Source organism: Mus caroli, chromosome 17 (assembly GCF_900094665.2).
Source record: "Mus caroli chromosome 17, CAROLI_EIJ_v1.1, whole genome shotgun sequence".
Taxonomy (NCBI): Eukaryota; Metazoa; Chordata; class Mammalia; order Rodentia; family Muridae; genus Mus; species Mus caroli.
In genome coordinates this window covers 72,724,484-72,738,220 of record NC_034586.1, presented here as the reverse complement: position 1 = coordinate 72,738,220, position 13,737 = coordinate 72,724,484, and the positions used below count along the sequence as shown (strand labels likewise).

Genomic DNA, 13,737 nt, shown 5'->3' with positions numbered 1-13,737 from the left:
GACAATTGTCTACAGGCAGAATGAGAAGAGCAGTAGAAAGAAGAGAAAGAGATGAAATATTGTAACAAAGCAAGACCAAGTCACTGAAGGTTAAGCTATAAATCCTGCAGTTCTGTTTGATGCCAAAGGTCTAGATGGCATTTCTCTTCCAGTTTTGTTGACTAAACCACACTTCTCCTTCTTGGGATGGTCTCATTTCCAGATACCAATATCTGTGGTAGGCATGGCAGGCTTCCCACAGCTCTGGCATCTCTAACATCTTACAGTGTCCAGGACAACCCAGGTTTCACTTTCAAAGCTTCACAAAATGGTTTCGGCTTCAGTGAGGAAGATTCTCAGCCACAGCCTGACTGTGGTAACTTTCTTTAAGCAGTGATGAAGATCCTACAGTGTCTCTACACCAGTATCCTTCATAACTCTATAGAGTTAGCTACCTGACTGATGTAGCCAACTTTCACTGTTTGTTTGGGATGGAATCTGATCCTTTCTGAAATTGTGTTTACATAAGATACTCTTTGTAGTTAGTTTTATAGGTGAAATTCCTTAAGGCTTTTTGTTCCACAGATTGCTGGATGGGCTGGCTGCAGGAGCTCTTTCCCTGTGGGTACTTACCACTCCTTTGATTCCCTTTTGCATCAGGCATCTCCTGTCTCTCTGTGCACAACAACATATCTCTAACGTTAAATTACTTGGTGGTGTTTTTCTCCTCACGATGTCCAAATTGATTTCTTTTGCCATACTTGCTTTTTCACTGTAGACCTTCAAAAGAACCACTCAACAGAATCAATATTATGCTGTTGTGAAATATCCTCTGCCAAGCAAGAAATTAACACTCTTAAATTAAGCCGTAGATTGTTAGGATGAAAAAACAATGTAGCCACATTCCTTATCAAAATATCAAAAGAACGATCCATAGGCTACTTGCTAATACAATCTCTCTTTGAAACCCCTTGAGCTGGGACATGATAGTCCACATTGCTTACATTACTATTGTCTAGAACACTTCTGTTAGGATGGTTCCTTAAGTCCCATATAAAGCATTTAATCACTTCCTAGTCTCAACATCATCCACATTGTTTCAGAAATGCAGCATGGTCAGGCCTGCTACAGTAACATCCCACTCTGTGATGTGAAATACTGTCTTAATTATTTCTCTATTTCTCTGAAGAGATGGCATTGTCCAGGCATTTGATAAAGAAACACTTCACCACTTGTCAATGACCATCATGGTGCCAAGAATCAAAATAGGCAGGCAGACATTGTGTTGGAACAATAGTGCAGTGCTTGTATCATTATCTACATATAGGAGGCAAAGAGAGATAACTGGAAACAGTATTCGCTTTAGAAACTGTAAGGCTTATTATCTCCAGGGACACACCTTCTTGAGCAAGACCATATCTCCTAATCTTCTCAAACAGTTCAACCAACTGAGGATCAAGTAAGTATTCAAACCTAAGGGCCTAGGGGGGTATAAATGTAGATGTCATTTGGAAGGTATGATAATTCTTTTATTAGTGTTGAGTGGTTTGCAATACTAGTCATAATTATGCTAGTTGCTAAGTATTTTTATTTTGGCCTTGACTATAGGACTGTGTTTCTCACTTTTCCCCTCTTCTATTGGATATTTTCTTCATTTTTGTTACCCCTTTTCCTGGTCTCCCCCCTGGAAACCCCCTATCTGATCCTCCCTCCCCACTGCCTCTATAAGGGTGCTCTTCCAACCATGCACCCACTGCTGACTTCCAGCCCTGGCATTCCCCTACACTGGGGTATCGAACCACCTCAGGCCCAAGGACCATTCCTCCTACTGAGGTCCAAAAAGGCCATCCTCTGCCACATATGTGGCTGGAGCCATGGGTCCCTCCATGTGTACTATTTGGATAGTGGTCCAGTCCCCTGGAGCTCTTTGGGGGGGGTGGCTTGTTGACACTGTTGCTCCACCCATGGAGATGCAAGCACCCTCAGATCCTTCAGCCCCTTCTCCAACTCCTCCATCGGGACCCCCTCCCCCAGACCAATAGTTGGCTGCAAGCATCTACCATGTATTTGCCAGGCTCTGGCAGAGCAGCCATATCAGGCTCCCATAAGCAAGCACTTTGCTGCATCTGCAAGAGCTTCCCCATTTGGCAACTGTATATAGGATGGATCCCAGGTGGAGCAGTCTCTGGATGGCCTTTCCTTCAGTCTTTGCTCCACACTTTGCTTCCATATTTCCTCCTATGAGTATATTGTTCCCCCTTCTAAGAAACACTGAAACATCCACAATTGTGGTCTACCCTCTTCTTGAGCTTCATATGGTCTGTGAATTATATCTTGAGTATTCTGAACTTTTGGACTAATAGTCACGTATCAGTGAGTGCATATCATGTGTGTTCTTTCATGACTGAGTTACCTCACTCAGGAGGATATTTTCAAATTCCTTTCATTTGCCTACAAATTTCATGAAGTCATTGTTTTTAATAGCTGAGTAGTATTCCATTGTGTAAATGTATCACATTTTCTGTATCCATTCATCTGTTGAGGGACATCTGGGTTCTTTCAAGCTTTTGGCTATTATGAATATGGTTGCTATGAACACAGTGGAGCACATGTCCTTATTAGAAGTTGGAGCATCTTCTGGGTATATGCCCACGAGTAGTATAACTGGATCCTCAGGTAGTATTATGTCAAATTTTCTGGGGAACTGCCAGACTGATTTCCAGAGTGGCTGTACCAGTTTTCATTCCCACTAGCAATGGAGGAGTGTTCCTCTTTCTCCACATCCTGCACAGCATCTGCTGTCACCTGAGTTTTTTATCTTATTCATTCTGACTGGTGTGAGATGGAATCTCAGTGTCATTTTGATTTGTATTTCCCTGATGACTAAGAACTAAGGATGTTGAACATTTCTCTAGCTGCTTCTCGGCCATTCAAGTTTCTTCCATTCAGAATTATTTGTTTAGCTCTGTTTTTCATTATTTAATAAGGTTATTTGGTCCTCTGGAGTCTAACATCTTGAGTTCCTTGTAAATATTAGATATTGGCCCTCTATCAGATGTAGAATTGGTAAAGATCTTTTCTCAATCTGTTGGTTGCCATTTTTTCCTATTGACAGTGTCCTTTGCCTTACAGAAGCTTTGCAATTTTATGAGGTCGCATTTGTGGATACTTGATCTTAGAGCATAGGCCATTATTCTGTTCAGGAACTTTTCCCTTTTACCCATGTTTTCAAGGATTTCCTCCACTTTCTTTGCTATTAGATTCAGTGTATCTGGTTTTATGTGGAGATTCTTGTTCTACTTGGTCTTGATCTTTGTACAAGAAGATAAGAATGGTTCAGTTTGCATTCTCCTTCATGTTGACTGCCGATTGAAGCAGCACCATTTGTTGAACATGTTGTTTTTTTTTTTCTACTAGATGGTTTTAGATTCTATGTAAAAGATAAAGTGTCCATAGGAGTGTGGGTTCATTTTTGAGACTTCAACTCTATTCCACTGATCTGCCTGTCATTGTACTAATACAATGAAGTTTTTATAACTATTGCTCTGTAGTACAGCTTGAAGTCACAAATGATGATTCCCCCAGAAGTTCTTTTATGGTTGAGACGAGTTTTCCCTGTATTTTTTTTTCTGATATTCCAAGAAAATTTGAGAATTGCTCTTTCTAACTATATGAAGAATTGAGTTGTGATTTTGATGGAGAGTGCATTGAATCTGTAGATTGATTTACGCAAGATGGCCATTTTTATTACATTAATCCTGCCAATCAACACTGGAGATGTGTCCATCTCCTGAGATATTATTTGATTTCTTTCTTAGAGACTTGATGCTCTTGTCATACTGATCTTTTATTTGTTTGGTTAGAGTCACATTAAAATTAAACTGTTTATGATTGTTGTGAAGGGTGCTGTTTCCCTAATTTCTTTCTTAGCCTGCTTATACTTGGAGTATAAGAAGGGAACTGATTTATTTGTGTTGATTTTGTATAGAGCCACATTGGTGAAGTTATTTATCAGGTTTAGGAGTTCTCTGGTAGAATTTTTGGGGTCACTTAAAAATACTATCACATCATCTGCAAGTAGTGATATTTTGACTTCTTCCTTTCCAATTTGTATCCTTTGACCTGTTTGTTGTATAATTACTCTAGCTAGAACGTAAAGTACTATATTGAATAGATAAGGAGAGAGTGGGCATCCATGTATCGTCCCTGATTTTAGTGGGATTGCTTCAAGTTTCTCTCCATTTAGTTTGATGTTGACTACTGGTTTGCTATATATTGCTTTTATTATGTTTAGTTATGGGCCTTGAATTCCTGATCTTTTTAAGACTTTTAATATAAATGTATGTTGAATATTGTCAAATGCTTTTTCAGCATCTAATAAAATGATCATGTGATTTTTTCTTTGAGTTTGTTTATGTAGTGGATTACTTTGGTGGATTTCCTTATATTGAACTATCCCTGGGATGAAGTCTACTTGAACATGACAGATGATCGTTTTGATGTGTTCTTGGATTCAGTTTGCATGAATTTTATTGAGTATTTTTGCATTGATATTCATAAGGGAAATTTGTGTGAAGTTCTCTTTCTTTGTTGGGTCTTTGTGTGGTTTTGGTATCAGTGTAACTGTGGTTTCATAGAACAAATTGGATAGTATTCTTTCTGTTCCTATTTTGTAGAATAATTTGAAGAGTATTGGTACAAGGTCTTCTTTGAAGGTCTAATAGAACTCTGCATTAAACCCATCTAGTCTTAGACTTTTTTGATTGGAATACTTTTAATGACTGCTTCTATTTCTTTAGTGGTTATGGGACTGTTTAGATGGTTTATCTGATCCTGATTTAAATTTTGTATTTGGTATCTGTCTAGAAAATTGTCCATTTCATCCAGATTTTTATATTTTTGTTGAGTATAGGCCTCTGTAGTTGGATCTGATGATTTTTTCGAATTTACTCAGTTTCCATTGTTATATCTCCCTTTTCATTTCAGATTTTGGTAATTTGAATACTGTCTCTGTGCTCTCTGCATAGTCTGGCAAAGGGTTTATCTATCATTTTATTTTCTCAAAGAACCAGCTCCTGGATTTGTGAATGTTTTGTATAGCTCTTTTTGTTTCTACTGGGTTGATTTCATCCCTGAGTTTGATTCTTTCCTGCCATATACTCCTCTTTGTTGTATTTGCTTCATTTTGTTCTAGAGATAGCAGGCTTGCTGTTAAGCTGCTCGTGTATGTTCTCTCTGGTTTCATTTTTGAGGTACCCAGAGCTCTGAGTTTCCTTTTGGCACTGCTTTCATTGTGTCCCATAACTTTGGGTATATTGTGGCTTCTTTTTATTAAATTCTAAAATGTGTTTAATTTCTTTCTTGACCAAGTTATCACTAGATCTTTGTTCAGCTTCCTTCAGTAAGTGGGCTTTCAGTTGTTTTTGTTGTTATTGAAGACCAGTCTCACTCTGTTGTAATCTGATAGGATGTATGAGATTATTTCAACATTCTTATATTTTTTGAGGTCTGTTTTGTGACCAATTATATGGTCATTTTTTGAAAAGGTACCATGAGGTGCTGAGAAGAAGTTATATTCTTTTGTTTTAGGGTGAAATGCTCTGTAAGTATAAGTTAAATCCATTTGGTCCATAACTTCTGTTAGTTTCCACTGTGTCTCTGTTGAGTTTCTGTTTCTATGAAATGTCCATGATGAGAGTGACATATTGAAGTCTCCCAATATTATTGTGTGAGGTACAATGTGTGCTTTGAGCTTTAATAAAGTTTCTGTTATGAATGTGGGTGCCAGCCAGGCATGGTAGCACACACCTTTAATCCCAGCACTCGGGAGGCAGAGACAGGTGGATTTTTTTAGTTTGAGTCCAGCCTGGTCAATAAAGTGAGTTCTAGAACACTCTGGGCTATACAAAGAAACCCTGTCTCAAAAAAAAAAAAAAAAAAACCAAAACAAACAAACAAACAAAAAAAACCAAAAAAACCCAAAAAACAAAAACAAAACAAAACAAAACAAAACAAACAAACAAACAAACAAAAACAAAAAAAAATGTGGGTACCCATGAATTTGGAGCATAGATGTTCAGAATTGAGAGTTTTTCTTGGTAGATTTTTCTTTTGATGAGTATGAAGTGTGTTCCTTAACATTTTAGATAACTCTTGATTGAAAGACTATTTTATTCGATATTACAATGGCTACTCAGTTTGTTTCTTGGGATCATTTGCTTGGAAAATAATTTTCCATACTTTTACTCTGAGAAATGTTTGTCTTTGATATTGAGGTCCATTTCCTGTATGCAGCCTAATTCTGGGTCCCATTTACATATCCAGTCTGTTAGTCTACATCTTTTTATTAGGGAATTATGTCCATAGATTTTAAGAGATATTAAGGAATGGTGATTGGTGCTTTCTTTTATTTTTGTTGTTAGAGGTTGAATTATGTTTCTGTGCCTATCTTCTTTTGGGTTTCTTGCCAGAGATTACTTTCTTGCTTTTTCTATGGTGCAGTTTCCCTCCTTATGTTGGAATTTTCCATCTATTATCCTTTGTAGGGCTGGATATGCGGAAATTATTTTCTGTCACAGAATATATTAGTTTCTCCTTCTATGGTAACTGAGAGTTTTGCTGGGTATAGTAGCCTGGGCTGGCAATTGGGTTCACTTAGGGTCTGTATGAGATATTATCAAGATCTTCTAGATTTCATAGTCTCTGGTGAGAACTTTTTTGTAATTCTGATAGGTCTGCCTTCATATGTTACTTGACCTTTTTCCTTCACTGCTTTTAATATTCATTCTTTGTTTTCTGAATTTGGTGTTTTGACTATTATGTGACAGGAGGAATTTCTTTTCTGGTTCAATCTGTTTGGAGCTCTGTAGGCTTCTTGAATAGTGATGGGCATCTGTTTCTTTAGGTTAGATAAATTTTCTTCTTATTTTGTCTTGGATTTCCTGGATGCTTTGGATTAGGAGCTTTTTGTATTTGCATTTACTTTGTTGTGTCAATGTTTTCTATGGTATCTTCTGCACCTGAGATTCTTTCTTCTATCTCTTGTATTCTCTTGGTGATGCTTGCATCTATGACTCCTGATCTCTTTCCTAGACTTTCCATCTCCAGGGTTGTATCGATTTGTGATTTCTTTATTGATTCTCTCTCCATTTTTCTATCCTGAATGGATTTTTTTTCAATTCCTTTACCTGTTTTGTTCTGTTTTCCTATAATTCTCTAAGGGTTTTCACATTTCCTCTTTAAGGGCTTCTACCTGTTTATCTGTCTTCTCCTGTATTTATTTATTCCTTTCGTTCTGTTCCGTTCCATTCCATTCCGTTCCGTTCTCTTCCCTTCCCTTCCCTTCCCTTCCCTTCCCTTCCCTTCCCTTCCCTTCCCTTCCCTTCCCTTCCCTTCCCTTCCCTTCCTTTCCTTTCCTTCTTTTTGTTTCTTGGAGAAGTGTTTGTTTATTTGTCCTCTCAGAAATATGCACATCACAGCAGAGCATCAAGTCACCACAGATCTAATACTTTGGCTCTTTGCCAGCTCCAACATTGGCCTTTGCAGTACCTCTGACCCACTTCATTCTGTTCTTGTGTTCCTTTCGCTGTTTTCATCAGCTCCTTTTCTTCTCATAAAGGCCATGTCTTGGAAGTCTGTGTTTAGCCTCATTCTTCTTTGCATAATCTAAAGAGTCATAGATCATGCCAAAGCCAGTTGTCTTGCCTCCACTGAACTTGGTTCTGGATCTAAATACAAAGATGACATCTGGTGTGGTTTTGTACATTTTGGCCAGTTTTTCCCGAATTTCTGTCATTGGTACTGTTGCCTTCCCAGGATGAAGGACATCAATGACCATCTGTTTCCTTTGAAGCAGACAGTTTGCCATGAACTTCCTGATCTGGATGGTTACTGTCTCATTCATGGTGGCTATGGTGCTGGAGCTAGAGAGTTCTCCTGTATTTCTTTAAAGGTATGTTTTTTATGTCCTTCTTAAAGACTTCTGCCATTATCATGAGTTGTGATTTTAAATCAGAGTCTGGCTTTTCTGGTGCATTGGGGTATCAAGGGCTCCCTGCATTGAGAGATTTGGGTTCTGATGATGCCAAGTAGACTTGGTTTCTGTTGCTTATGTTCTTGCCTCTGCTTCATGCCATCTGGTTATCTATGGTGTTAGCTGGTGTTGCTGTCTCTGACATTGGCTTGTCCCTCCTGCAAGCCTATGTGTGTATCAGTACTTCTGGGAAACCATATCTTTCCAGGTGAAACTTGGGTATGGAGAAGTGTGGCACAGATTCAGCTCCAGGCACTATGGCACAGAATTAGCTCAGATGGAAACTGGAGGGGCACTCTCCCATGCTTCTCTTCAGTTCTTGTGTCCAAGGGCTCTGGGCGGGTCCCTCTGAGCAGAATTGGTAGCATTACCAGTGCTCACAGGCATGTCAGCACTCCTGGGAGCGAAGCTCTCCCCAGCAGTATTTGGGTATGGAGAGTTGTAGCACAGGATTAGCAACAGGAACTGTGTAACAGGATCACCTCTGGGTGCAGATGGACACGGGAAGTGTTTTTAAGGTGGAATAACATTTCTCTTTAGGGGAATTCAATGCAATATCTATATATTTATATTTGCACACATACATATATACATAAAATATTGATTATATTATTGTATATTTTATACATGTATTCATATATATTAAATGTATCATCATATGTTATTACATTTTATATGTTATACATGTCATGCAAGCATGAAGACGTGTTCAAGCCCAACTATATGTGTGTGTGTGTATGTATATATACATATATATATGTATACGTGTGTATATGTATATCCACGTATATATACATATATATATATACACCTATATATGATAATATATTCTCATTTGCATTAATAATCTCATACATTTTATTCATTCATTCATTCATTCATTAAGTTTGTACTTGTGTTCATGTGTATGAGGTGTGTGTGTGTGTGTGTTGTGGTACACATAAATGTGTGCATGCTCTAGGAAATGGACTGTTCAGCCTCAGATATCATACCTCAAATACTTTCTATCATTTTTTTTTTTTTTAGGTAGAGTCTCTCTCACTTGTCCTGGAGCTACCTAGACTAAGAAAGCTGTTCATCCATATATCACTACATCTATTTTATTTTTACATGGGTACTTGAGATTGAATAAATATACTCATGCTTGTGTAATGTGCAATTTGCTCACTGAGTGGTCACTCCATTCCATTATTTGGTTTTGTTTGTTTATGTTTATCCAAAATAAGATTTATATGGACCATAATGATTATTCTTATGAAAAGACTGAAGACGTTAACTTGATAATTTGAAAATTATTTATATTTAAAATGCCTTTGATTCACTTTGTCACCTTTAAGGTCAATTCCTGGCAGCAGAAAAACCTGTGTTTTCACAGAATCCTTAAAAAACTAAAGACATATCTTGACAAATATATTTGGTGTCTTTTGATCACTGATACTGGACAGTTTTGTTGTCATTTACTTTCTATCACTTCAATAATAAAAGTAAGAAAATTACTCATTTTCTTTTTACAATATATTATAAAATTTCCACTACCCAAAAATTAAAAAAATAAGAAGAATTATATTGTAATGGGGAATGCAATGTTATTAAATACAGAGAGACTTGGTACTCAAATTCTGGATATTACCCCTATAAACCTAGATTCTAACAAATTATTCTTTTAGAAAAGCACACACACACACAAAAGAGAATACTTTCAAGTTCTTGTGATTGCTAGATGTTTAGACTGCCTAACTGATTTGTTGAGCTCCTTTTTATTTTTTTGTGCTGTTTGAAGAAACTGTACTTATTATTTTTATAAACTAAATAGCCTAAAGTAGCTCTGCATTAACCAAGTATAAATACACTAATTTGTTTCTAATCGATGTGTCCAGTTTGTATGGCTTTTTCACATTACAAATTCTTATAATAAATCAAGCATTGTCAATGTTGTTTTATTTATGGTACTCTTTGACCAATGCTTTTAATATTATTATTATAACTGTTTATTCACCATAAATTGTGTCATACAGATGAGGAAGTAGGACATAAACAGTATTTGTTTCTTGCTCATCACAGACTATCCATTATCTTTTCTCTCTCCCTCTCTTTTGTACTTCCTATGTGAGACACAGGATTATTTAAAGTAGACCAATTAATAACTCTACACTGGCCTCTAATCTTTCAGCTTGGAAGAAAATTAATCATCTTTCACTTTGAATCAAGTCTGCAAATTATTAAATGTAGTGAAGGGTGCTTGCAGAAAGCTGAGACAGGCCAACAGCTCAGTTTCTTATCCTCTTACAAAGCCAAGTTGTAAATGCAAAGGAAAAGTTTTCAGAAGAAATTGAAAGTGCTACTCCAGTGAGCACATGAGTGATAAGGAAGCATAGCATTTTATTGCTGATATGGAGAAAGATTTAAATGGTCTGGGTAGAATATCAAACAAGCCAGGCATCCCCCTTAGCCACAACTTAATACAGAGTATTCCACAGACTCCCTTTAGTATAAGGCTGAGGTTGAGCAAAATGCAGAAAATATTTGAAACTGGGGTAATTCAGTTCATCAGGTTTAAGAAAGAATCTACTTGTATAACTCTGACTTTGTTCTAAAATTCGAATTCAGATATGTTGACTCGAAGCATTGCTGAGTTCTTCCTTCAGGATTACCCTCTTTATTTGATTTCTTCTGTGCTTCTATATGCAGACTGACTTTATTCCTATTTTCATCAAGAATGACATTGGGAGTTTCAAAATGATTTTACATTATTTTGCAGGTCTAGCCATTTTCTTACTACTAGTTCCATGAATATCTTCTAGTGACTCTTTAAATTTTTTCTGTATTTATAAATTATTATTTTTAGGTATACATCTTTTTTTGTTATATTTATTCTCACCATAGTTTGTCTTAAGACAATTGTGAATGAACTGTTTACTGAATACTTTTCCAGCATGTTGATCATTGGTATATAATAAAGAGAGACAGCCTAATTTTTTAATATTAGTTTCATATTCTCATATTTTACAGAAGCTGTTTACCAGTTTTGATAGTTATTCAGTGGAGCTTGTAAGATTCCTTTGTCTAAAAGCAGATCATCTGCAAACAAGGATACTTTGCCTTATTCTCTTCCTATGTGTATCTCTTATGCTCTTTGAGACTCTTAGTGCTCTAATAAGACTTTGAATACATTGAATCAGTACAGACAAAAGGCACATCACTGTCTCGTTCTTGATTTGAGGTGAAATATAAAGTGAGCTGCATCATGGCACCTTCATGCAAATATATGCTACACTTTCCCCCTTGTTCCTGCTCACTGTTAACTTTCTCCTACAGCTCAGTATTTTCTTGCAATATTTAGCTTCTCTCTTTGCTTTCTTATTGTTCATATTCCATCATCCTACATATTTCCTACACGCATACCTTTAATGTAGAAATATATTCTTTTCTAATTTCTTTAGATATTTTATCATTAAATGAGATTGTATTTTAAGGAAAAAACTTTTCTGTACTTATTGTTAAGATCATGTGAATTTTGTCTTTGTCTCTGAGTATATGAAGTGTTGTATTTTTTAATTTGTAGATATAAAACCTCTGGAAGAATGTTAATGAATGATGCATAAATTTTCTGATGTGTTCTTAGTTCAGGTTCCAAGTTTTAGGACTTTTGTTTGTTTGTTTTTGTTTTCAGGAAGGAAACTGGACTTCCATCCCTTTTATTGTACCATTATATGGTTTTGGTATCAGGGTAGCATTGTATTTGTAAAAAGATTTTTCATGTGTTTTATCTTTCTACTTTATCAAAGTTAGAAAAACATTGCCAATAGCTCTTCTTAAATGTCGATATGATAGGTTCATCATATAATTCTTCTTCCCTAAGGCTGTTCAGAGTTTGTAGATATTTCCTTACTACTTTAAATTTGGGGTTTCTCTTATTTTGGTTTAATTTGGTGTTCATTTGCATCTAGAAATTCATTAATAGGTTTCAGATTTTCCAATTTATTCAAGTATAAATTTCCAAATACAAGCTAATGATTTTTTGAGTTTCAATAATATCCCTTAGAATGCCTCCATTTTCATTCCTATTTCTATTAATTTATGTGTCTTCCTTCTTTGATGAATGTAGCTAAGGGATTGTCAACCATTCTTATCTTTTAAACAACCATTTATTTATTTTTTTTTGATTCTCGTTTTTTCCAATTCCATTTCTTCAACTTTTTTTTAATGCTATCATACCTCTTTTACTGAATTTGGAGTTTAGCCAATTGTTGGACTTTCAATGATTCAAGGTAGACAAGACTCATTTAAGAAAGATATTCTGTGGTTCTGGGTGGGTAGGTGGGGGAACACTTTCATAGGAACAGGGGGAGGGGGAGGGATGATGGGATAGGGAAGGGGTTTCCGGGAGAAAACCTGGGAAAGGAGATAATATTTGAAATCTGAATAAAGAAAATATCCAAACACACACACACGCACACGCACGCGCATGTACACACACACACACACACACACACACACACACACACGAATAGAATTGAAGGCACTTGGGAGGTGGAGGCAGTCCTTCTGGAAACTACTAATCTATAATGGCAGAAAATATCCTGGGTATTAAGTAAATCTGAAGGAAGAACAAGGACAACTAAGTTCCTGTAGATATGGAGTATGTCATAAGTCACATTAATACTTATAAAGTCATCTGAAAATACTTTTTCTTAATAGCTTAAATCTCATCTAACCTGTATCTTGGATCAGATGTCAAAGCTAATCTGAATTCTTTCTCATGATTTTTGATTCTCATCTATTATAGTTTAAAAAACAATTCTTCATTTGCTATTTAAATTTCTTCTTTAAAATTTGTAAGAAAGCGACATGCCAATCAGTATTATGTTACCAAACACTAGAATGTTTTCAACTAAAAGCAGTCTATGTCATCGTGCTGCTGAGTGGATGATTCAGTCTGGAAACAAAATTCTAGTGGCTTATTAAGAATGCTTTATTACAAATGATTCTTTAATCACCTTATTTAATTAAAATATAATTGTCTCCATTAAGGAAGCACTACTACTAATTTAGACTTCACTGTGAATTAAATGTTTTATATACTAATATAGTCTTGAAAATTTCATAATGTTCCTAACAGACATATACTAGACCATCCTTGTTCTCTAAATATGAAAATAATGTACATGTGATAAAGTGAGTCCTTTTTGCTGCATACAGAATTATACACAATTTGATAAGCAAAATGACGTTCTGAATTTCAAATTCATTTCATTCTTGCAAACACATTTTTAAATTATGTAGAAAAATAGTCTAGACTTTCATTGCTCCTCATCTAAGTTGGAGATTAATATTAACTTATTTATATTGTGATTCTAAAATCAGAGAATTGATGCTGGTACATGGTCATTAACCATCCGGATGTATTTGTCTGTTCTTCATGTCCAAAGTAGAACCAACATGAGCATGCTCACATGCTTGTAGCATTCTGTGATTATTGTATTATTTATTTATTGCTTTACCATATACAAAAGAGAAGAGAATGATTACATCAAAATAAAGAGACTCTTTGTACTTACCTTCTTGCTTTACACGCAAAAAAAGCACATACACACACCACACACATAAGCACACACACTCATATGCACAATCATGCACACACACACATACACAAAATTCACAAACACACTCATATTCTCTCTCTCTCTCTCTCTCTCTCTCTCTCTCTCTCTCTCTCTCTCTCTCTC

At 36.0% G+C, this 13,737-nt stretch overlaps 1 pseudogene; it reads right to left on the bottom strand.

Annotated features, from left to right (window-relative positions):
• Positions 1-7,480: 7,480 nt before the first annotated feature.
• LOC110312300 lies at positions 7,481-7,882 on the bottom strand (annotated as a pseudogene).
• Between the last annotated feature and the right edge of the window lie 5,855 nt (positions 7,883-13,737).